We start from the raw sequence: 25,014 nt of genomic DNA, 5'->3' as shown, positions 1-25,014 counted from the left end.
ACAGATTTTATATAGAATACAGTGGAACATCGTAATAGGCAGCAATAATACCTAGAAAGGAAAAGGAGAGACTGTGCCTTGATGAGAATCATTAAATTTTCAAATATTTCACTAAGCCCGTTTGGCTGCTCCTACCAACAACTGATATATCTTCTTCCTTCTCAATCCTAAGTGGGACAACCCAGAAGTGAGGCAGCTTGAAATACTGTATACCAGTGAAATTCACTTCTATTGCTGAAAAAGCATTTGTCCCAAAAGGCACTCAAATAACCTCAAAAGCCTGCAAACTGTAATGCTTCTAAGAGCTCACATGCATCCCACAAAAGCTACATCTATTTAAATGTCAGCTCACAAAGGTACTTAAATTGTATAAAGAAAGCACTTCAATTTCTGTGATTTTTAGAAAGTTCTTTGGCACACTAGGATGCAGTTAGCCTTCAGTAAGAAATTGCTCCAATGGGTCAGACATGATTTTCTAGCACTGAGAACTACATTTATATTCCATTCTCAATGCCTTTTTCTTTTTGAATTTCTTCCACATTTTTAAAAACACTTTGTCCTCGTTTACTTCAGCTTTTGTGCTTCCATCTAAAATCATCAGAATCAATAATTTGGAAATACTCCTGTGGGAATGTCCTTTTTTTCTAAAAGTACAGTATCAAATGGTCGTTTCTATCTTAAGAAACAGCTTTCTAAAGCAAAAATAGCATTGATCTCCACAGCTATAAACACAGCATCTGAATATATCTAGGAAGGAGGCAAAATATTTTACCTCCCTAATCTTCAGCATCAGCACAAGCTTCAAAGTATCGGAACAATAGCAGGTAATAACCTAACAATCATTACTGAAACTAGGTAAGCAAAGTAGCCCAATAACTTAAGTTGTAGACCATGTCATCATAAAATGCTCAAGAGTAGCAAATCTGAACTGAAAATTTTAGAACGAGAATGATAAATTATTTCTTTTCTACAGTGGATCAATATGGTAAATGCTGCATGTAAAACAGAGATGACTGCAAGTACGTCGCTTCTTTTCTTCACTGTACTGTCTTACAACCGTAAATCGTTCCTTCATATTTCATTTAATGAATTGCCAATGCACTGCCAACTTAGTAGTGTCCAGTTTTTGTCATACTGCTGCTACAAAAGCATTTCAATTTTATTTAAAAACTAAAGGAGGTTTCTCAGATTAAAAAACCTGAAAATGCATGAACCTTATAAGCTCAAAAATCAGATAAGCATTACCTTTAATTTAACCTTGACTTTAAAAAAAAATGAGGTCAGAAGAACCGTATTTTTAAATGGCTAAGGTTAGAAAGAGTGATAAGATGCTGAAAAGATATTTGACAATAAGAAAGTCTGTGCATTTAACTCTTGAACATCATTGTTAAATCTTTTTGTAGAAAAATGATAGTTTTTCTTGTCTATCAACTTCCTGTACTCCTGTTTCTATCTCCTATATTTACTGACCTCAAGTGTGAATCGTTAAATACATGAGAATCTTGTGAAAGATGGATCTTAATCAAAAGCCGTCATTAGTCTGCTTAAATAACACTAGATAACACATCGCTGTAACTCAGCAGGCTCTGGATCAGGCTTTCATGCTGCCCTCCCAGCAAGCTGTCCAGTCACAGGTCTGTAGTTGTTCAGGACAAAGATGCTAATCCTTTACAGTCACTGTTTTGTGAAGATCTACTATAATATGGTTCTGATCAGATGCAAACAAGCAAGCAGTTCGCTTTTCTTCATCATTAACATAGGTTAAAAAAATACCCCAAAGTCCTCTGAAGAGTGCACAATGTGGTATTGAACGGACCATTTCATTCCTCATTACTCAAAGGCATTTCAACGTGAATCCATTCCTATTCGTGAAAGGTAATAAATGTGCATTCAATTTCAGTGACATCAGTTGAGGCTTTGGTCTAATCATCAAGCACATACCTAAATACCCTCACTGCATACATACCCTCTGAATGGGGATGCAGTCATTTCATATATGGAAGATGCAGAGCACTAGCTGAAGACAGAAGAATACGTATGCCACGTAAATGAAGGGAGAACGAAGAGGCTGAAACATTACAGAAACACACAAGAACTACTTACGTCCTGAAGCGGATACAAACATCAGCGTACCAAAGGAGGTTTTCTATTGCATGGAATCAATGAGAGGGGCTTCTTGCGCAACCTCAAAGTACAGTTGTGTTTGGTATGACCAACCTCTTTGTAAGTCTTGTTTCATTGCAAGCAATGCCAAGCACAGGAAAAAGAAATGACAATAAACTGGATGGATTACATTGATTGAATTTCAACCGCCCTGGCCACAACTTCCCAAATAAGGAAAAATGTGATTTGCCAGCAAGGCTTTTCTTTTTCACATTTAAAAAATAGCTACTACACCTCCTCCTGCCCCCCTCCAATAATCAGTTTTTAGCTGAATGCTTATGTTGCAGATGAACCTAACCATAATGTAACATCTTACCAGCATGCTGCAGGTTCCTTTTCTAAAACAAACAGCAAAAAGGAGGAAAAAAAAAAAAAGTATGCGAGCATGGGTGGGGGTGCCAAATAAGTTTTCCATTAAAAAAAAAGAAAGGACTGATTCCTCCTGTATGGAATCAGTTATGCTAATCCAAACCAAAACTGCTAAAGAACAATAAAGACCCTCTTAACCTGCTCTATTGGACTACAGAAGTGCAAACTGAAAGAGTAACTATGGACATGTTTGCAATGAGTAACTTGGATAATGCCGATCCGGAACAAAAATTTTATGAAAAGTGAAAGATATGTTTTAAAAAGGAGAGCGTCTGCTTTAAAAAAAAACTAATACATAATTAATTTTGCTTAAAAGACTTGCAAAGGTCTTTTTTTCTTCCAAAGTAATAAACAATTGTTAAAATGTCTAATGTGATCCAAAACTTCGTTTTTATATTTATCATGAGAAAGTTTTCCAAAATGAACCTTATTTTTACTTATTTCTTATCATTGGTCACGAGTAACAGTTCATGACCAGAACAGGTCTGCTGTTCTCGAGGCAATTTTCACACTTTAGGACACTGGCTTTGGCCTAATCAAAAGGAAACACTGCCTTCTGACATGATGAATTATCTTTTTGACATAACAGACAGGATTGTTGATTCTCTCCAAGCTCAATCTTTATTTCATGGTCATTTTTATCAGATCAGTGCTGGTGGTGATACATCAAAATGCTCAGAATTTCAATGAAATTGTCATTCTAAATGCTTTCAAACTTCTGCAAATTTTCTGTGTGGTTTATTTCGCCTGTGGTTTGGTCTCAGCATCTTTCCGTAAGTTTTTGCTGACTCTCCTCGGCAGTTTCTAACAAGCTCACAATCTTTTTTTGCAGTTCTGTGACTAAGGCAAGTTTGGGGCAAGAAGTTTATCCAACGCGTCCTGCTCTTAAGAAGTTCATCTCCAGGGGGTCTCTAACACATGTTAACGTAGTGAGCGGTCTCCTTGTACTGTGATCCCGGGTGCAATCTATACTGTTGTGTATTTGCGAGTATCACCTAGCGGGAGGCTTTGTATTTTGTAGTGAGTTGGAAAAGCCAATAGGCACTATATTTTATATATACATATATGTGTAGGGGTATATACTATAACAATGTATATGATTAGATACTATACCAATACATATGGTGTAGAACTGTATTTTTAGTTCATTACAGTTTATTTCATATATGTATAAATAACAAAATATACAAATATATATATATATAAACATACAACATAATAATTAACTGTATTATCTTATTACACCTAATCTATAGACAAAAGAAGTGACTAGATTTAAAAGTCAAATCTTAGGTATTTAGTTGATCCTTTACAAGTAACATCCTCGAAATTATGGTATCTCCAGTAATTCTCCACATTCTCTTCAGTATCAGATAAGAGAGCACTGAATTTGTAAGAGTACCTTTCTGACAGCTCATCTCTTACACACATGTACACTTTTGTAAAGAAATAAAGCAAGACAATATTAAACAAATTTTCAAAACCTACCCTTTTCGAAAAAAGGCAAGGTAACAAAAATATCGTTCCATATTTTTTTAACAAAACAATATGGTACCTGATGTGATGCATTAACAGACCATAACGTTATTGAACAAGACTACAAGAGAGACACTTTACTTGCACTTGCTTGTCAGACAATTACTCTTTGCTACCATAATACTTCATGTGCATACTTCCAAGGAAGACTCATGAACGCACAGGTTCATTAAGGGAATGAGAGAATCGATTGTAAAATGGAAAAGGCCGAGTGAGGTCATATTTCAAAGAGATGAATATGGTACACTCCATTATGTTGTAATCAGCCTCTCTCTTTCATCCTAAGAACTGTAATAGTCTATCCTAATTTTCAAAAAGAAATAAAAAAGCTCACTGCCTGCATCATACCTTCATCCCAAATACAGTGAGGAATTCAAATGTGCTGCAGGCAGTTTCCATTTACCATGGTCTTTGGAGCAGACGGTATTGATGTTGCTGACCATTTTTCTCCTTAATAAGAAAAACATTCAAATGCTACTAATATTGCTGCCTTGGCAAACCACATTTAATAGATGGGACTTGCCCTGTACATGACACACAGAACATCAATCAAGGCTGAATTTTATTTCAATTTATTATGGTTGCTGTCTAAATGAAAAAATGCTTATATCGTTAAAGTGTCTTACAATATAAATGTGCAAATGATGTAATCACCCATTTGGGGAAAAAATTCTGATTTTGATTAAAAATATCTACAGTTGAACTTCTAAATACTTAATAAATGTAAAAACAAAAAACACAAGCATATTAAGAAACCACAGTAATTGGTATCTGTGGTGTAATATGGTTTTTTGCTTGAAAGCTTTTATCTTGAAAGATGAGTTTATTATGAATTCTTCTTTTAAAATGGTAAACAGCTGACTTTTTTAATCATCTAGAATAAATTAAACTTTACTTCATTCAGACTTTTTTTTTTTTAAGTGATTATTTATTGCAGTTCTTTTCTTGCAAAAGTCAGCTGTGTCTAGACTCTGTAGCTGCTGGCCTGCAAAAGCCCTTTAAGCCTTCTCAAGTAAGCAATTCCGGACACCATACTCTACTTCAAAACAAGTACAGAATAGCATCTTATCAGTTTGAAAATACTTAATTTCATAATTTACTAGGGTGTCCAACCCTGTCCCAGTTCTACAGGCAGAATTCACGGCTTAGCACAGTGAAGCTGTCCTATGCAGCAACCGATTTCACCAGGACTTCACTATGACCATTGCTCTCTGAACAGCTATACCCAGGACTGCATAAAACAGTGCATGCTGTGGTGACCGTCAGAGCGCCATAAAACCCAGGTTAACCCAAAAGTTTTAAACCCCTTTAAACTGTCTTATACTAGTCTCTATATAATTCCTTCCACATTACTGCTTATTAACATCCAATTATTATATAAATAAAATCCCCCCGCCTTAAAGCAGTTAGCTCCTTCTGCTGTATTCATGTGTATTCATGTGAAAGTCCAGAGCCTAAATGCACTGTAATGCACCATCAAAGAAAGATAAATGCTTACCAAATATCATAAACAGGCAGCAGGGCAGAATGGTCAGTTTTTACTAGAAAATGAGAGTTCAGCATGGAGGCGTGAGCAACTTTCTGATGTTTTTCTTACTCAGGCAAAAGCATTTGCAAAGTTTTGACACTACAAGTAAAAGACTGAAAAATGCAAAAATGCTCTCTCAGAGTATATAAAAAACCATGACAATGAACAAGATTCAATGTACTTGAACAGAGAGATGCAACTACACAGTGCATCACTTAGTTCTGCAGTTCATCAGATGGGCAATACACAAGAGGCCATTGCTCATGCAAAAGTCCCCTCATCTTTGATGAGAGAAAAGAAGGCATGCAACATTTTGCCTTTCATTGCATTTTATCATAGCCAAGAACTGAGGAGCAATTTAAACTTGGCCTTTTAAAAAACAATGAGTAAATAACTGGAAATGGAGGAAGTGCGGGAAAATTACATGACAGATAAATGGGACTTTTATAAAACATTGCATATTGTAAAGTTTGCCAGAATGCGTTGAAAGGAGAAAAGCTAGTTAAATCACATCCTGCTGCAGCTGTCCAACTTCATAGCTAAAACGTTCATATTAATTCCATTAAACAATTAAAGAAGGAAATCCAAAATATTATTACAAGTATGTTGGCTTGACACTCTCTTTCTTCCAGATTTAATAACAGATACAGTACTCTCAGCTTCAAAGGGTGATGAATTTATACAAATTGTGGAAATTCACACCCTCAGGGCCACAAAGCAGTTCTATGGAAACTCTACAAAATATAAACTTCACTGTACATTTCTGCCATAGACATTTTTGAAAAGAAAGGAAGGATATTCTGGTAGTTATGGAGCTGGCCTGACACTTAGGGGATCTCAATTTAATTTCCTTGTCTGCCAGACTTCCTTCCACAACCCCAGACAGAGTAAATAATTTTCTTTACCTCAGTTTCCCGTCTTTAAAATGGGGACCATTTATGTGCCTGAATCAACCAAGTTTTAAACAAAGGAAAAATATATCCTTTTCTTCTGTATTCTTCTTTCGTGCTCAGATGGAAGGTCACCTGAAAGCTTAATCTTCCAAAGGTTTTGGAACTTTGCTTTTACATATCTTAAAATCAACAAAATACATTACTAATAAGTAACATGTCGAATATGTTGCAGCTCTTAATGTCACTGGATAGCTTTCCATTTCAAAACTACAGCTCTGTGATAGAAAAGATACAGAAGAATGAGCACTGGCGAAGTTAATAAACAAAAAGCATTCATGGCCCATTACTTCAAATAACTTTACTACATAAATAGTCCACTCATGAAATAATGGCCTCAATTAACATGTAATTCTCACACAATGCATTTGTAATGTACTGCAAGGATTAAAAGTTACGCATGAATGTCATTATTTTAGGAGTGCCGCAACTTACAAGAGAAGTACTGCCATATTTTCCACTTGATTAAAAGCAGTTCCTAGTCTTCCCCCTCCTCCCCGCCACACTAGGCTTCCTTGTCCTGGAAGAATTACCAGAAAAAGTCTACTACGTGTTGTAGCTCGCATTCTGCCAGCTGACAGTGATGTTCAGCCTTGCCTCTGAAAATTCATAAGCACAGTAGTCCAGCACTACTATAGACAGGAAAGTTAGAAGGTCCCACCATCCGGGTAGTCCTGTGATTTCATTTATGAAACTACAAGCGATAAGAATTTATGGTGTAAGTGCATGCTTCAACTCTCCTTTTTACAACAAGGTGGAATGAAGTACATTTTCTGAGATCCCCACCAGCTAAAAAACGTCAGAGCCATCACTGTTGGGAACAGCAACTTGAGAACAAGACTGAAGCAACAGTGGAAGGGTCTTTCAGATATTACATGGACATTCTAATAACAGTACGTGATACAAGGTAATTTTCGTAACTTCAGATATCTAAAAGTCATGTGAAAGACCTCCCAGCAGTCAGCAGTTTTAAGGTTTTCCAAACTAAATCAACCACCTTATGTGTTCTCCTTTGGCACAGAAAATTAAGAAGTTAGCTCAGACAGTATGTTTGTCATAGGTGGTTGCTTTCATCCTGTAACACAATTGACGAGCACTGATGAGAGAATAACACAGTCCGTTAATTAACCAAAGACCAACAAAACCCATTCTAACAAAAACTGCGGTATTCATGGTGTCATTTTAGGAACTGACTCTAGTACACACCGATGTTTTTTGTCCCATGGGTTTGAGCTAAACCCTCATGAAATTAACTACTAGAGGAAACCAAGTCAGTAAAACCCACCATCTTTCAGGGCAAGCTGCAAAAACCTGCTGAGAAGGCAAACAAACGCTTCTTGGGAAACCAGGAAAGAGTAAGAGCAAAAATCTCCTGAAAATCTAAAATGGACCTCACTGTGCCAATTTAATTTATCTGAAAAGAGATTTGATGGTGAAGTGATGGGTGGAACAGATATTAAGAGCTCGCATAAGACAGATCTAAATCTAAAATCTGCCAACACCTATTATCCTCACAACATACTTAGGGTTGTGCTACCACTTCTGCCTATGGGTTAGTCTAAGGCATAAAAAAAAAAAAAAAAAACCCTAATTCAGGGAAATTAGCTGATATAATATAGCTGATTTCCATCTATTATTTTCCATCCAAGCACTGTCTTTTTTTAAATATATTGTTAATATAGGATGTTAGCAAACGTCCCCAGTATGCTTTGCATACATCCATGAAAAGTGCATACACTGACAAAGACGTTTCTAGTTCTGCACAACACGTGGCTTTTTTTTTTAATATGATATGTTCTCTCTTGAAAACTACTCCTTCACAAAATGAAAATTCAGCAGAATCTCTAATAGCTTTCATATTTCAGTCTAATAGGTAGCGTGGCATTGCACTGCCACCCACCTTTGCTACAATATTGCACAGCACATTTAACAGACATTTGCTTCCTTCATAGAATCCTTATGTGTAGCTTCTGCAGGACCTCAGTATTAACATTTAACAGAGTCTATGAGCATAAAGCACATTTATGAACACCTGCTGGAACATTTTATTTGCCTTAAGAGTTTTATTATAACTGTTAAATTTTCTTGCTATGCTTTATGGGCCAAATCCTGGTCCATTTTTTTCCTAAACTCCCATTGACTTCAACAGGTACTAGATTTCACTGTATGTTGTTTTCCATACAAATTCTATATAGCTTTAAACAAAATTGGATCGTTGCTAAGCACAATACTGGACAGAAAAAGCCAGTACCTAACAATTTTAACAAAGATACTGACCCTAGCCTTGAAATAGAGGTGGGGGAGGGAATAAAAATCCTGAAATCTCCGTAAGGCATTACAAACACTCAGGGAATCTGAGCTTGAGAGTGGAAGTCCCACGTACTAAAGTAGTCCCACATAGATATCCCATGTACTAAAACCCATGGCTTTGGTTGGAGGTGTTGCCCTGAACTCATCCTCTCTCTACTCAAATCACTCACTAATGCTTCTGCTACCAAAACTTTTGTCCTTTACATTAAAGCCACCAAAGGTCAGAATCCAGCTGTGCGAGCATTGCGCATTGCTCTCCTCCTCTGACACATCCAGACAGTTGTGGCCCTCTGCAACAACACAATACAGCCTCAAGCAAGGTACATTTCAGCTGATAGGTATTAGCTGGGGAGCACTCCCAAGAAAATTTTGCAGGGGAAGTCGTGCCCAGAGTCTAACTGTTCTGAAGGCATTCAACATATGGAAGGAAAGAGATTACATACTTCGTCCACAATTCTTTCACTTTGATGGAGCTTTACTATCCTAACTGGAAATGACACACCTGTGAAACTGATTATAAACACAGCCAAGTAAGAAATACAGCTCCCCACACCTTAACAAGAGATACTAATAAATGTCTCTATGAAGTCTACTGGGAATTCCTCTAAGAAGATTTAACTTCTTGTGGAAATACACAGATCTTCCTTTGACCACTACTATAGAAAGCCCTAAAACAGTCAGACAGACAGCTAGTAAATTGTAGAGAGCATGGCAAAGGCATTTCTATTTCACAAAAGCTTGACAGTAAATGCTTGATTCAATGCATACTATAAAACAAAACAAAAAAAATCAAAACATTTATAAAAATGAAATTATAGACACAATGATGAATGGAGGCAGGTGAAATGTTAAAAGATCTATCATCATACACAAAAATCATTGATTTTCCCCGATTACTACTTAGGTGATCAGAGTATATTAGGTACTAGTTGCCTGCTTGCTCTAGCTTTTATTAATGCTCCAATATCAGACACCCAATTTGGAAATCAATGCTTACTTCATCATTTTTCTCTGAAGGATTCTATTATTCACAATTGATTTAACAGAAATGAAAGGCTTACCATTAACAAGAGCCAGCTGCTGACACTTCTTAGATGAATTATTGAACTTCTAAAAGTGAATTAACTTAACCATCACCAAGACTTATTATCTGATGTTTCTCATAACAAAGTCAGTGTATTTATAATTACAGAACTAAATGGTAGAAAGTAGCTTCTCTGCCACCTCCTTAAATACCCACTGTACTCAGCAAGTAAAATTTAAGATCGTTTCAAAGATACAAATAGGAGTTATGTACCAAACTCCTACTCATGTCAGTGAGAGCTCACTGCCTAACTGCCTTTTCATGCCTTTAAATAATCTTCATCTTCTTTCCAAAAACTTAAAAGGTGCAGGTCATTTCAAACTTCAGAAAAAAAGAAAGCTAACGTATGGAAAGCTTTATCATTTACCGATGAGACTTCTACAGTTCAAGATCCCTATCTAGGTACTTCAGGATAGGAGGGTGGACCATGCCCTCCTAAGAGCGTGCAGAGGAAGACTGTCAATTCCTTTCAAGTATAAGGTGAAGATCCATCTTTACCGAGGGAAAAGTGGTAAATATTAGACATACATGCAAGTAGAAAAAGTACTACAACTCCACCAAAAGCAGTGTGGATATAAAAAGCAGGAGGCCTACACACAGAATTTGCCATCTGACCTAACGGGATACCTACTCAGAACATGAATACAACATGCTCATTTTCCAGTCTAAAAAGAACTGCAGATTTCCCAAGGTGAATTCAGTTCCACATATAAAAGCCAAGGAATTCTAAGGCTTTTGTTCTGCAGACTACAAAGCTGGCTACAGGGTTGTAAAACCCAGATCCTCAGATACAGAGAAAGAAAAGGTTCGGGAAAGACAGTTCATCAGACCACCATAAATTTGTACTACTAGATTGTAATCCTACAAACAGCTTTAGCCTCAAAGAATATGCATTCCCTAACAGGTACACTGCCAGGTAGTGGTGATAAAATCCCATGCCTCAACAGTGCAATGGCCCCTAGCTGCACTGCTCTACAAACCACTTACTGTCAAGCACACCAGGAGCCGTACTAAGCAGTATGCTATCCCTATGCAGTTTGCAGGACTGCAGCTGTCCAGTGGAGTATCAAGAACAACTGTCCAGCTATCAGGACTAGTGAGCATCTCAGGTCTTACTAAACTTCTTGTTAATCGATACTAGCTGGCTGAATATGGTTCCAAAATGCTATATGGAGACCGATGTCTCCTTTATTATTAATCATACTTCGAAAGCTCAGCTTGATCACACTCATATCTGTAACTGCTCTGCAGACTTCAGTTCAAGATCAAGTTGAGACTCTAGGTGAGACCCACTTAGAAAGTTCTCTCAATTAATAATGCAAATTTCTGCCTCCCATTCATGGGGGAATGATGAGATCATAACGTACCTGCTGTATCCTTTTCACACAACCTAAAAGTCAGCTGCTGCCTGAAATCACCAGAGCTTCCTCTCAAAACCCTCAGCTAACCTGACTGCTGCTAGAGGCAAAGCATTTGGCCCTTTTTTACTAGAGCTCATGTCTGAGGAAGATACTCTTAGAACAAACCCAATCGCTTCTTGACTACTGTATTTCTCAAAAGCCTCTGAATCTATTGTCACTCACATCTCACTGGAATAACTTTTTAAAATTTAGTTTACACTAAGTAAAAATTTTAAAAGTTATTAAGAAAAGGGGAGAGGTAAGAAGGCAGACAAGACAGTGAGGGGATCTGTTTAGGAACCAAACTTCTTAAATAAAATTAGAAAATGCTTATATTGAGAATATGTAAGCATATACATTTTTCTATAGAATAGCATTTCTTAATGGAGACTAGCTAGTCATAACAGAAGTCAGATTTAATCAGATATCTGCAATAAAACATCTCAGCAACTAGCTCACAACAATTCATTTTAAAAGACAGGGATATTGGCAGATTTCCTGTGTCTTTCTCGCACTCACTTTTTCCATTATTTCCCCACACTGTGAACCTCCTAATGCTATGAAGATAGATGCAAGAGTGGTCCTTTCGGTTTTAATGGGAGTATATTGGTTATAATCTGGCATTCAAGAAAGTTTCCATTTCTACACAGGTTTTCACTTATTTTTCAGTTTAAAAATAAGACTGTACTACTTTGCTGTGTTAAGTAGAGCTGCTCCTACAGTGCAAAAGTAACACTGCTAGCAAACCTCAAAGCTGTTCTGCGACAAAGCCGTGTTGGCAGAACTTTCAGAGAATTTGCTTTTAGATTAGAGGCAGAATTCTATGCTAGCATAAATGAGAAAAACTTCACTGAACTCAATCATGTTACGTATGCTTACTTACTGCAGCTCTGAACTGACATTAAGTTTCTATAATGCAAACATATTTAGCTAAAGTGGAATTTAAACAGAATCGGTTCAAGAATTTATCTCCTACATGTGTATAATACATCAATACTGACTTCTGTGAACATTCTGAACCTTGTAGTCACTCAAGAATACCTTCACGCTACTTACTAAATATCATGACCGTGCTACACACAGTTTGGGTTTTTGTTTTTTTTTTTAATATGATAGTCTTCAAATTCAAGAGCTCAATGATAAAATTCTAGTTGCAAGACCTCTTTCTGTATCAGCTAGGGGCACTCAATAAAATAACATAAATCTGACATTTCATAAATTCTGAATGTTTAACTTCCCTAACTACTTTCTAAAATGCTTTTTCAGCATGTTGCACCCCAGTCTTTCTCAATCACCAATCACAACAAGCTTTTACTCTCACAACTTCATACAACACAAACAACCATGACATTTAGCTAAACACAGATGCCCAGTGCTATTTCAGATGCCCTTGGATAACCAGGACACTTTGGGCTGACAGATGCGACAAAGAACTTACAAGAAGAGCTGCACCCCTTTCAGAGCAGCAGTCGAAAGCAGCTCAACTGAGTCCCTCTTGCCAGCGAGAGAAAGCTACGTAACAGTAAGGATCAGGCTGCTGAGGTAAGCTCATGGGCTTGAGAAGGCCATAGTAAGGCCTTCTTTCTTATCTGCTCCCCTATTTCCACCTGAGGAAGGAAGGTTTTTTTTATATCCTCTATGAAAGCCGAGTGGATAATGAGTATGTTAAATCAGCTACTGAAGGCAGGCTTCAACAAAAGTGGGGAAGTATGGTGCCCACAAAACTAACGAGTGGTACTGCTCCTCTGCCCTGCTTTAGCAGCTGTGTAATCCCAGCTTAGGAGAGGCCCGTGATTTTGGCAGGTTGCCAACGTTTTCCCAAAGGAACATAAGTGAGAAAAGAGAAATTGATTTTTAGACTTTTATATCTTACCAGATCTTAACAGAATGTCATTGGTTTCGAAAAGTAAAAGGCATTTCAGTTGTCTGAGAATTATTATCTTGCCAAATATCACGATCTCTTGCAAACAAAGGAGGTGCAAGACCTTCTGGAAGAAAAATCAGTACGTAACTTAACTACAGGAGTATTTTTAAGCCCAGGTTGCAACCACAGGTTACTCACCCTAGGATTGACTTTACCTTGAATGTAGTTGTTCAGGCAATGTACCCAAAAGCCTGTTGTTATCACTTTAATGGCAAAATCTTTGCCTACTCACTCCATCCCTGCTTTTTTTTTTTTTTTTTAAACTGTTACACTGTTATTGGCGATAAAAATGACAAATGAAGCGTAGACTGGGTTTTTTAGGATTCTTAAGAATTTGCATCCACTGTATCACAACTCACCAACTACTTCAGGTAATTTGGCTAAGCACATTGGTAATACTTGACTATAAAAGTCAGGCTGTCCACACATAAATCAGATATCTTCCCAATAAAATACAATACTTATTTTAGACACTTATTCACTTAAAGCATTTCAACAAATAAGAAATTTAAGAGGCGGTGCTTATGTTGAGACCCTAAAGTTTAGTTCAATATGTTGACCACAGAGTTATACAGATTCAAATAAACTTAAAAATTTGGATACTTTAGCCCCAAAACTGCACCCAGCTCTCTCAGTGAAAATAAAACATACATTTTTTTCAGTGTAGCTCGCCTAAGAATTGGTGTCACCAAAAAACAAAGAAACAATAGCTCTTCAGAAGTTTAAGGCCAATTTGCCACAGATTATAGTAGGACATCATTATTATCCCACTATTTTCCCCTCCCCACTGTGGAAATAATATACTACAGGTGTTTCAGAAAGACTTTGATTATCAAAAGTATGTAGTCTCTTTCCTTCCATATGTAATTGAGCCCAGTGGAAGCAGTCTTATTTAGGCTAAATCATGCCTTACGGGACGCACTTACGAGGAAGAAAGAGGACATGCAACTGGCATTTGAGACATACTGCCAGTGCAAAGCTGCCAAAAACACACAGCAGGGAGCATGTTTTGGCTACCATGAGCAGAATAAGCTTATACACCTTTACCACTGCCAGCTGGCATTTGTCTCCAAATACAAAATATTCACTAGGCAGTTTGGAGACCGCACATACTCTTAATCTTAAACTATGCTCCCATAAAAATGTGTTGCTCAGATATCTCACTAACCGTGCCCATCTCCTACTCTACTGCCAAATGAGAAAGACTTTGTATGATACAGAGAATCCTTCGTTTCTCCCTATACAAAAAGAAAAATGTAAGTATATCGTAATGTGCCCTAGAACTTAGAATAAGAGCAAATCTAAGAGAGTTAGAAGAATCTTTTGCCCACATCTCAAAAAGCAGAAATACTGTCATGACTCCATTATGCATGGATACAAAATGTGAAATCCAGAGATCCAGAGTACCAAGAATACACACCAATGAGTGGTAACAGTGTCTGAGGCTGTGATTATAAACTATGCTATCATGTTTAACACAATCTCTAACAAACCTCACAATAGAGATGCTCCCTGCCCTGTGTGCTGGGGTAGGTTCATGGATAGAAGATTAATGTTCCCCTCCATCTGCTAAGCAGTATATAGGTCCCTTGGGCTTCGCACCAAGGGTACTTTGCCCTTAGGATGAGACAAGGAAATGGGAATTTGTGTTCGTTTCTACATGCATCTAGTACTCCCAGCAACACTCCAATTTGCTAAACATGCATTATTTCAACTTTATCTACCAGAAACATATTTTATCTCCATAGGTCAACTGTCATTCCAATTAGATTTTCAAAAAGAACACTTCAAAGGAGAACAAACCAACAGGGGGGCACTTTTCACTTTTAAAGTGCTTACCTGATACAGTCTGCACTGGTACCTTCCCTGTAAGTGCTCTATTCATTAACTTTGTGCTGTATTTTCAAAGTGGCTCCCCTTCTTTAGATTTCCCTTTCTCTATTGCTGATAGCCTGCTGTCATGGACCCAGCAGCTCTAAAGGAAGAGAGGTACCAGAGACTGCCTTGCAAAGGAGAGGGCACTAATTAAAATCTTCATTTCTTTCAGGGAATTCTGTGAGTGGATTTAAACTTACCCCTTAACCGTACCTTTGCGCCTGAGAACTGGAAGCAAGTTAGAGGGAGCTTGACACTGGGGTGGTTTTCAAGGATCAGCCAGTTGGACATCCTGGAAGAACAACAAGAGGAAAGAGCAGTTACAAAGTATAGTGTCTGCCTTATTCCTTCACAACAATGCACCACCAGGACAATGATATTCAGGGCAAAATTAGGGAATATCTTAGCACTATCTTCAGTATCTATGAACGCAAACCAAAAACCAGAATGCTGCTCCTCTGAAGTCTCTGAATACGAATCACTCGGCTCCTTGACACGCTTTCTTCCTACTCCCACTGAACACCCTTATCAATTGCAACAAAGCCTTTCGTCAGTCCCAGCTCAAGAGAAAGTCCGTGCCAGAATCCCCTGTGAACACCTAAGGGAATTTCAGGGCTGGCCAGCTACGTTTGCCTCAACACTGAACACATACAACTAACTTCCCCTCGTCTACTTAACAGAACTTTGCAAAAAGCTGAAATGCATTTGCAACTGAACTATGAACACAACAAAACTATCTCAAACGAAATGAATTTCAGTAAGATTTCAATAATGTGACCTCTATGAATCCTTTTGTTCCAAAGGGGCTCCGTTCCTGTCAACCCACTCCTCCTCAACAAGCAAAGCAGGACAATAGAGAAAGATGTTAAGTATGCTTTAAATAAACAAACAAACAAATAATATACGTATATATACATACACACACACACACTTATACGCAGATTACTCTATACACGCTCTTTCATCTTCTGTGAAGAACTGCCTCATCTCAGTCAGACTTTACCGAAGGGGAGAAATCTCCAGCCACAAAGGACAATTCTGAATTTCTTACCTATCAGCAGCACTACAAAACAGTGACTACTGAACTAACAAAGTGCTCTGCCTGTCCAGCCTTTAGGACTTGCAATATTACTTTCAAAACACTTATTACCTTGACCTCCAAATGAGGAAATACGCTAAATCAATGATACCTGCTTACCAATATTGACCAGTTACTAGGCTTCATAAAATTCAATCACAACAAACAGATTGACTTTGTATAAAAATCACAGGCTTATCACAAGGTTATTTCCATATCACAGTCCTGTTAAAACAGACAGAGCTTCTCCCATATTTCTCATCTGAACCTAGTGGTATTTGGTCTTTTTCTTAAGCTTCCATCAACAATAACTCATGTATTTCAGCTTTTATTTAAAAGAAAAATTCTTTCCCTTTTATGTGTAGAGAAGGCTGGAAAACACACCCTGAATATGACTAAATACACCAAGCTACTAAAAAGGATTTGAAACTTCTTATGTCTTCTCACTACCAAGTCGCTCCCAGGTCTTTTGGAAGCTGACTTACAGTTGAAAAGCTCAGATCACAATGCTATAAAATGCACATTGTTAAGAATATTCAAGACAAAAATACAGCTCAAGATAAAGGGCCAGAATGCAAAGCGGCAGCTTCCCTTCCCTACCCAGCGTACAAGGTGACATTCCTCCACCCCGAAGTCAGTATTCCACTATGCTCTTTTAAGCAACAGCCTGCCTTCCTCCACGTGCCATTGCTTCATTCCCACTCTGCAACCTGTACAGGTAAGCAGCCCCTGGAGAGAAGAGATACTGAAGTCTGTGCATCCTACAGAGTGCAATTATTCAAGCCTTTATACAAGCCCATTGTACCTCTACAGAAAGGCCACACACAATCCAGCCCACAGAGAAAATATAGTAGTCTGGATTGATGGTATCTATTTACATTGCTGCAGATTACACTCGTTCACTGATGGTCTTTCTGAAAAGCTGAACTGGACTCCTAACTTTTAAGTCTGAACCACAGCTAGCATATTTAACTCAAGTACTGGTAAAAGTATTCAATGTCATTTTGGAAAATACATTAGTTTTGAAGGGGAGGGGGCTCACTGTGGATACATTCCTCCTTCCTTCTCCTACATGTAAGCATGTACGTACACAAACATATATCATAACAAATAAATTTCTCTACTGTTGAATTTTCTACTTTGAACCATATAGTCATCAATATGCAAAGTTCATACCATTTCAGTGAAATACGGCTTGCATGAATAATGTTTATGACCCATATAGTACAGATTACTTGGTCATCACTAACCCAAGAAAAACCGCAGTCATCAGGCCAAAACCTATGGGCATTTCTAGTGATGCTACTAGGACCCCACACAGGTGTCCAAGACAAGAAGAGTTGTCATTGTGTCACCCTTAGCACAAATATACCTGAGAAATATGAAGTGATGGTAACACAGAGAGTTCAAACATGATACCACAATTAATAATGGTGAATATTCAATCAAAAAAGAGTAAGAAAAAGTGCTCCAGTCAAATCAGGCCCAAAGAACGTATCAGCAAATGATCTTAGAGCACTTCATCAGCCATTTTATTAAAGAAAAAAAACAATAACACTTTTTTTTCTTACACAAATCTATTAGAGTCATTTCAAATAAAGTATGTGTTACATACTTTCCCAGAATTGGAAAGAACTCACCTACACTGACTAGGGTTGAATCAGTGAAGACTATGACTTGAAATGTTTTAAAGGTATTTGTCCATGTGTTGTATTCTCAACTCATGGCAGCAAGACCGCAACTAATCATAGCAGGGCTGTAGAAGCACTTTACCTCATAGGCAGTTTAAAGTTGTTCCCTTTGGACACGGTCCTTAACTGAACTGTTCCTATTTTAAATTATGTTGGACCTGGGTGCTACACAAAAGACTTCTCTGAACCTGCAATCAAAGAACCAAGAAGATACTTAGAAAGAATTACTTGGCAGAACTCTGTGGGAAGCGGCAAATTCCAAAGGAAGTCTTCTTACAGAATCCAAGTAATTTAGGTTGGAAAGGACCTCCAGAGGTCACCTAATCCAACTCCCTGATCGAAGCAACACTAACTTCAAAGTTAGATCAAGTTGTTCAGAGCCTTGTCAAGTTTTGAAAATCTCAAAGAACAGAGATCCCACAACCTCCCCAGACCCCTGGTCCAGAGCTTAACCATTTTGTTATTTTTTTCCCCCCTAATGCCCAATTAGAATTCCCCCTTTCAACTTGCGACAGTTGCCTCTTGTCCTTTCACTGTACACCTTTGAGAAGAGTCTCTCTCTCTCTCTTCTCCATTATAGTTCTTCAGGAAACTGAAGACAGCAATTTAACTTCATCTCCTCTTCTTCAGGCCAAGCAAACTCGAGTTGCTCAGCTCTCCTTGTATGCCATGTACTCCATCTCCCAACCACCTGAGCAGCCCTCCTCGGGGCTTTCCCCAGGTTGCCCAGAGCTCTCACGTACTGGGAGCCCAGCACTGGACATGGCGTTCCAGGACCCACCACGCAGAGGGGAATAATCGCTACCCTCAACCTCAAGCTACGCTCTTGCTCAAGCAGCTCACTGTGCCATAAGCCTCCATCGCTGCAAAGGCGCACCACTGACTCCTCTTCAACATCACATTTTATCACAATATACATTCATCCACTTCCCCTCCCTCAGAATAAGGGATTATGAGCCAGGGCGTGATTTTGGGGACACCAAATATCGCCTGCACAATACTGTAATATAAACAAGAATGCTAATAGTGTGGCTAATATTCTTTTCTTTGTAAGAAATTTTCCACAAAGTAGATCTTAAAACCACTGAAGTCAAAGCAAATTTTGCATGAGAAAAGATGGCAAAACCACATCTTAAGGAGAAGGAAGCTTGCAAATTAATACAGAAAACCTGCAAAGTAATCCATTTCTTCTCTCATCAAAATATTTTAAAGGAAAATATTTTAGCTAAAATATTAGCATCCATTGATGACTGAAACAAGCTGGCTGCTCCAAGTTCAAATTCTTTAAAATATTTATGAAAAATGTAATAAAGCCTTTCACATATTTCACCCTGATCAAACAGCACTGCTTCACAGGTCACCTAACATACCAAGCAGATCAGCTACCTTACTTTCTGACCTCAAAATGAGTTCTTCTGCAAACAATCTCAGAGAAGGAGCACGAAGCATTCAATACGAAAACGCGCTACTTTGAGTGGCATCTCAGATCACGCAAACACACACTGCTCCAGAATACCATTTGTTAAAAGCAACTGAATGAAGAAGTATCTATACTTAAAGAAAATTGAATGTGGTTTAAAATGCAGCTATACAACTTCCTGTAGTTGACCCCAGAAAAAATAAAAGACATATGATCTCTAACTTCCTTTGACTTTTCTTTGAACTCTGGATGGAAAATCTTAAAAAGCAGAATTTTCTTATTAGTTACTTCTAAGGGTTTTCTAAATTAAATTCCCAAGTAGTTTCTAATGCCAAAATATTTGCATGTACAAATACCATGGGCTAAATCACCTCCTCTTACAGGAAAAAAAAAAAAAAACCAAAAACCAAACAACCTATTTTTAAGTATTACTTTGCCATGCAATGTACTGAATTACTTCGGCCAAGAGAGCAGTACATGCCACTTGACAACATCAACTCCAAAGCATTTGCTGAGAATCTAGAGGTAGGTCAAACCAGAGACAAGAGCAAGGACATAAAAGAAAGATGCTCTTACCTCCACCGGGCAGAGAGAGCACATCTCCACGCCTGGCAGTGCAAATCATGCCATCACAGGGGATGAATCAGGTTTCATTTAGACACCTATGGAAGGTAGCTTGCTGTACAACTTCAAAGGATGGTCCCCATATGCAAGAATGGGTTTAATAAAGATTCAATTTATCATTCATTTAAGACTTGTTTTCTATTACATTGCTATATATTGCTGCCGCAGGGAGCAGCCTTTTCATATCTGCCCAGATAAGACCTAAAAACCTCCAGAATCATGACTGCCAAGTATCTGGACAATAGTTATCTGCCCTGGGACTACGTTGTGCAAGTTCAAATCCTGCCTCCTTAACATCTCTGGAAGTTCTGCGTAATAGCACAAAATATGTTTGAAAATATACATATATATGAAAATATTTATACACATACGTGTATATCCATTTGCCCATACAGCATATGAACTGTAAGTAGAATTCTGCATATTACAGACATATCCAAAATAAATAAGCCTTTAGAAATCTGATAACAATAACACACACAGGTACCAATAACATTCTTCCTCTACGAGAGAAAAGCCGGGGCAAACATGCCAGAACTGGCGCATGATGGTATTGTCAATGGCACCTCTCCTACTAACCTGCTGCAGAATTGGAAATGCACGCACTCCCAGCGCCGTGCTGCAGTTCATCAACTCCCGTGCCAGATTTCTTAAGCTGGAGCCAAGCTGGAGCGCTGCACTGGAAACAGGAGAGAAAGTAGAGCCTCTCCCAAGAGAGGCCCTGTGCCTGTACCCAACACAGAAGCATACCTCAGCACAGGATTCAACTCACGTCAGAAGTTTTGCACATGACCTGGAAAGGTTTTGCCATTACTTGTCTAATATGAAAGATAAAACCCACTCTGTGTGCAAAGCTTTTAATCACCTCCCAGTCTGACACTTCTACTTCTCCAAGTTTTTGCCGCCCTCCCTTTCTTCACCCTATTCTCTCCATTTAGCTTTCATAGAGACCACCTCCAGAGTGCCACTCTAATTAGCAACAGCCTGCATGCTACATTAAAAATAAAAATAGCCAAAAAAAGCTAGTGAAAAGAGAAACTGAATGAGCTCATATGCGTTTCATCAGTAACTTGATTAATATTGGCATATTTTAATTATATCTAAATTATTTTAATTCTGATCTGAGAGGCCAGTAGACTTACCGTAATTGCTAAAAAGTCATAAATTAGATACGTAGCATAATGGCATTTACTGCACGTATACGTCTGCTAAAGAACACAAAAAACCATATATGGCTGTAATCAAAGACGGCAGCTCACTGCGTCAAAGATACAAGGAAGATGTGAATTTAAGCTCGTAGAGAAGACAAATCTGAAACCTCCAAAATATTACTTCAACAAGCTAAATAAATATTCAATACAAATGAAGTTCTTTTTGCTTTCACTAACATGAGTAGCTCCTATAAAAAAAAAATCCTTATAGGTAACTACCTATTCTACAAATTCTCTACGCTTTCCTGTATTTCATGATCATCTGGCGTTTTCCCAGTGGACCTCATTCTGATTTTATATGCCTGTACTTCTGTCATGTTCAGCATTTTTCCAAGCGATCTACCTTGAATATGAAATAAACTCTTGATTACGGAGAATAAAAAGTTAAATGACTCTTCAATTCTTAAAGATTTCCCGGTATTGTAGCAAATGGAATAGTGCACATTGCTTTGAAGGAAGGAAACAGGATTCAACTGACATTTCATTAGTATCTTGGGACTCGTAAAGACTGTCTCCTATAATGTCAAATATTTAATTAGAACATAACCTACAAAGAAGCAAAATTTGACTTAGAACTTTTCCAGGCTTTGCCTAAGCTTAAAAAATAGTTGGTATTTGCACTGTCTTATAATAAACTTCACTATTACACTTAAGAGCAACTAAGCTGTACTTGGATATTTCACTAACTACTGTCTCTCCTAATACATAAACAAGGACAGAGTCAATGATATTGAAAGGCAGCACATTAAATGCAGATAATTATGGAGCTCACTGCTACAAGATATTACCGAATCAACAGGTTACAAAACTGGTGAGAACATATTCATGCGTGAAACATTACGTAACTGTTAGCTAAGAAGTGTTAGAAGAAACTTCCACTACAACAAAAATATTCCGCAACTGCTCACAATAGCTGGATGAACACTGGCCTGACTTTGCACTGCATCCCACTGAGAAGTTGCAGCTTCTTAAATTGCTCTTGGTAATGCACACAGGAAGAATCATGCCCCGGGGTTCAGGGAAACGGAAAATCAGATCTTTATCTTGAAAATACTGGTATTTCATACAAGATATACAAGTATTAGCACAGCTCCGATTCAACCCTATGTTACTCTAATTTTACACGTGTTAATTCACAGAAGTACCAACAAAGTCCTTGTTGACTATGTACCTCTCCCAGCGTATTTGCATCAGACAGAAACGTGAAGATTGATGATCCCCTTTCAGACATATCTGGCTCACACCCCTAACGCACACATTCATATACGGGCTCACCATAAATGGGAATTTGCTAGAATAATTAATTTCATTCCACAGAAACATAGAGGTGTGTGAGGATATACAAGAGTCTTCTATACATTGTCCATGCCAGAGATGCATTACCCCTGAAATAGGCTAGCATCCTTGCACCAATAAAATACTCTTAATACAGATGCAGACAAAACTACTTAAGCAGAAAACTAAAAAGGCATAATATGAAGCAGCCCTTGGTAGTCTCACTACCTCCGAAACTCTGTAGAGCCTGATTTTCAAGTGTAATAGCGATGCTTTATCCCACTTCTATTGCAGTGAATAAGCCTGAAAATGGAAGTGGATTGCAAGACCCCTCAGCTCTGCCAGAAGATGCAGAAGACAATCACATAAACGAGGATGCGGCTAGTAAGGTAGCCCCAAAGTGCAATAATCCACTTTGGAGCTAGCTTTTACACTCTTCCCCAGCACATTTACTTATAAAATAACAACAGCCAGCGTTGAGGCAGATTCTATACTAGTCACCACCCTCATTTACGAAAACTATTGTAAGATTTATTATACAGGAACCTAATCCCACAACCCTTGGCCTAGCAAAATGTATTTTTCTGGTAGCTTACGTATACAAAAAGCTGAGGATCAACCTTCTCTAATCATTAAATCAGATGTAGAATAGTGCTGACACATCAGGATCTTTTAGCTTGGCTCATAAAGATTTAACTAATATTTTAAATCAAAGCCAGCCTTCCTGGTTAAAAAAAAAAATTGATGCTTTTATTCTGAGAGCAACTTCTTTTAGTTTTGCTTCCAACTCCTCTCAAATGGCATAACCAAAACTGCACACAAGCCATGTCCACATAACTGCTTCTCCCACAATAACTCCATTGGTCTAAACTTACACTGTAGTTTATACCAGTTTCCCTTAAATCCGCTTGTACTACAGGCACAGGCTCTTCCGCTGCGTTCAATTCCTTCAGTTAACTGTAACGTCACATATAATTAACCTATGCTAGTTGAAAGCTGCCTCGTGGGAACTCTTCTGCAGGTAAAAGTCAGAGAGTAGTCTCAGCGACTTTTCCCACCTTGGGCTATTATCGTAGTGTACTGGAGGACACCCTTTGGATCCAGCACAGTTCTCGGGCTACGTTTTGTGTTGGTCCATCAAACATGTTCCTCTCAGATCTATGACATTACTTCACACTTTGAAGAGAGACAGGAAATAACACTGATATGCGTATTAAACAGACTGCTAGTGATTCAGCTCTTCATGCTCTATGTGTTCTGCTAAAATACTACTAAGCACGCCTCAGCCACGGACCAAAACCTCAACACGACGAAAACCTGCAAAATCCTGCCACAGGTCCAAACGCTCACAACATCACCCTTAGCCAAAATGAAAGCACACCACCGGACAGCATGAAAACCCGACGCACGGCCACGGCGGTGCAGCCCAGCCTCCCTTCTGCAAAGGAGGCGCCGGGGCAGCTCGGCGCGGCTCCCCCGGCCGTCCCCGACCTGCGCCCGCCTCGCTGAGGAACCGCTCAGCGCGCAGGCAGATGAAGCGAGGAGCTGGCCCAAACGGTCCGGCTGACGCGACGGCTTTACCGGCTGCGGAATTTCATTCAAGCAAACGCACCGGTCGTTACGATTCGGCTCTTTACGTTCCGAACCACTTTTCACAGCCGATGTTGCCAACACCTATTAGTTTTCTCAGCAAATCCGTAAACATCAAGTATTTCCCCCGCCAAAACAGCTATGCCTTTGCGCAAACGACGGCAAACAGAATTATAGAAGACACATAATAAACAGCAAACGAGGTTATTTTGCCCCACGCTTTACGTTGTCAGAGTTCTGAGCACAGTTGAGCGTTTGCTATTCGCGACTTTATACCATCAAATTACTCCCCGACGACTGCCTCCGATGCGCTTTTGTCTGCAAACGAGAAGGAATAAAACACCACGGCATTAACGCTCAATTACCACCGCTAATGGTGCGAGGAGGGAAACCCTGGCGGCGGCGGCGGCGCAGCCCCGGCCGCGGGGCGGCCGCTGCCCAACTTCGCGCGGAGCCGCCGCCGCCGCCGCCGCCCGCGCCCGCCGGCCCCGCCGCACTCACACGACCCGCCGCCGCCCGCCCACCCACCCACGGCGGCGGCACCGCGCCCCGCTCCCCCCTCAGCCGCGGCCGGACCACAGCTCGCGGCGGCGGCGGCGGCGGCGTTACCTCCGCAGCCTCCCGCTCCCGCCGCCGCCGCCCCGCCAGTGCAGCCGGCAGCAGCGGCGGCGGCGGCGGCGGCAGCCCCGGCCCCCCCGCCCCGCCCCGGCCTAGCCCGGCCCGCCCCCTGGCGGGGCCGCGGGGGGCTCGCGCGCCCCCTGGCCGGGCGGGGGCGGGAGCGAGAGCGGCGCGGAGCCCCCCGACCCGCCATCTTCCGCCGGGGGGGCCCGGCGGCCGGTCCCCGCCCGCCGCGGGGGAAGAGCGCTGTCCCGCGGGGAGAGGTGGCGGGGGGATCTCGCCGCGCAGCCGCCCGCCTCGCTCCTCGCCCGGCAGCCGGAGGGCCGCGGCGAGGGCTGCCTGGCTCCGCGGCGCCGCCGGGCGGCGCG

At 39.7% G+C, this 25,014-nt stretch overlaps 1 protein-coding gene across 10 annotated transcripts in view; it reads right to left on the bottom strand.

Annotated features, from left to right (window-relative positions):
• Window positions 1-24,716, bottom strand: part of RARB (retinoic acid receptor beta) — a 336,226-nt gene extending 311,510 nt beyond the window's left edge. The window contains exons 1-5 of one of the 10 annotated variants that reach the window (XM_068935454.1): window positions 20,532-24,375; window positions 19,905-19,990; window positions 17,991-18,096; window positions 15,353-15,431; window positions 15,104-15,267 (exon numbers count right to left, since the gene is read on the bottom strand). The gene's annotated coding sequence lies outside the window, so the exon portion shown is untranslated. The other 9 variants (XM_009687938.2, XM_009687936.2, XM_009687939.2 and 6 more) reach the window with 9 other exon arrangements.
• Window positions 24,717-25,014: the final 298 nt, after the last annotated feature.

This window comes from Struthio camelus, chromosome 2 (genome assembly GCF_040807025.1).
Source record: "Struthio camelus isolate bStrCam1 chromosome 2, bStrCam1.hap1, whole genome shotgun sequence".
NCBI lineage: Eukaryota > Metazoa > Chordata > Aves > Struthioniformes > Struthionidae > Struthio > Struthio camelus.
Note: the sequence above shows the minus strand (reverse complement) of the source record. Positions and strands in the feature narration are given on the sequence as shown.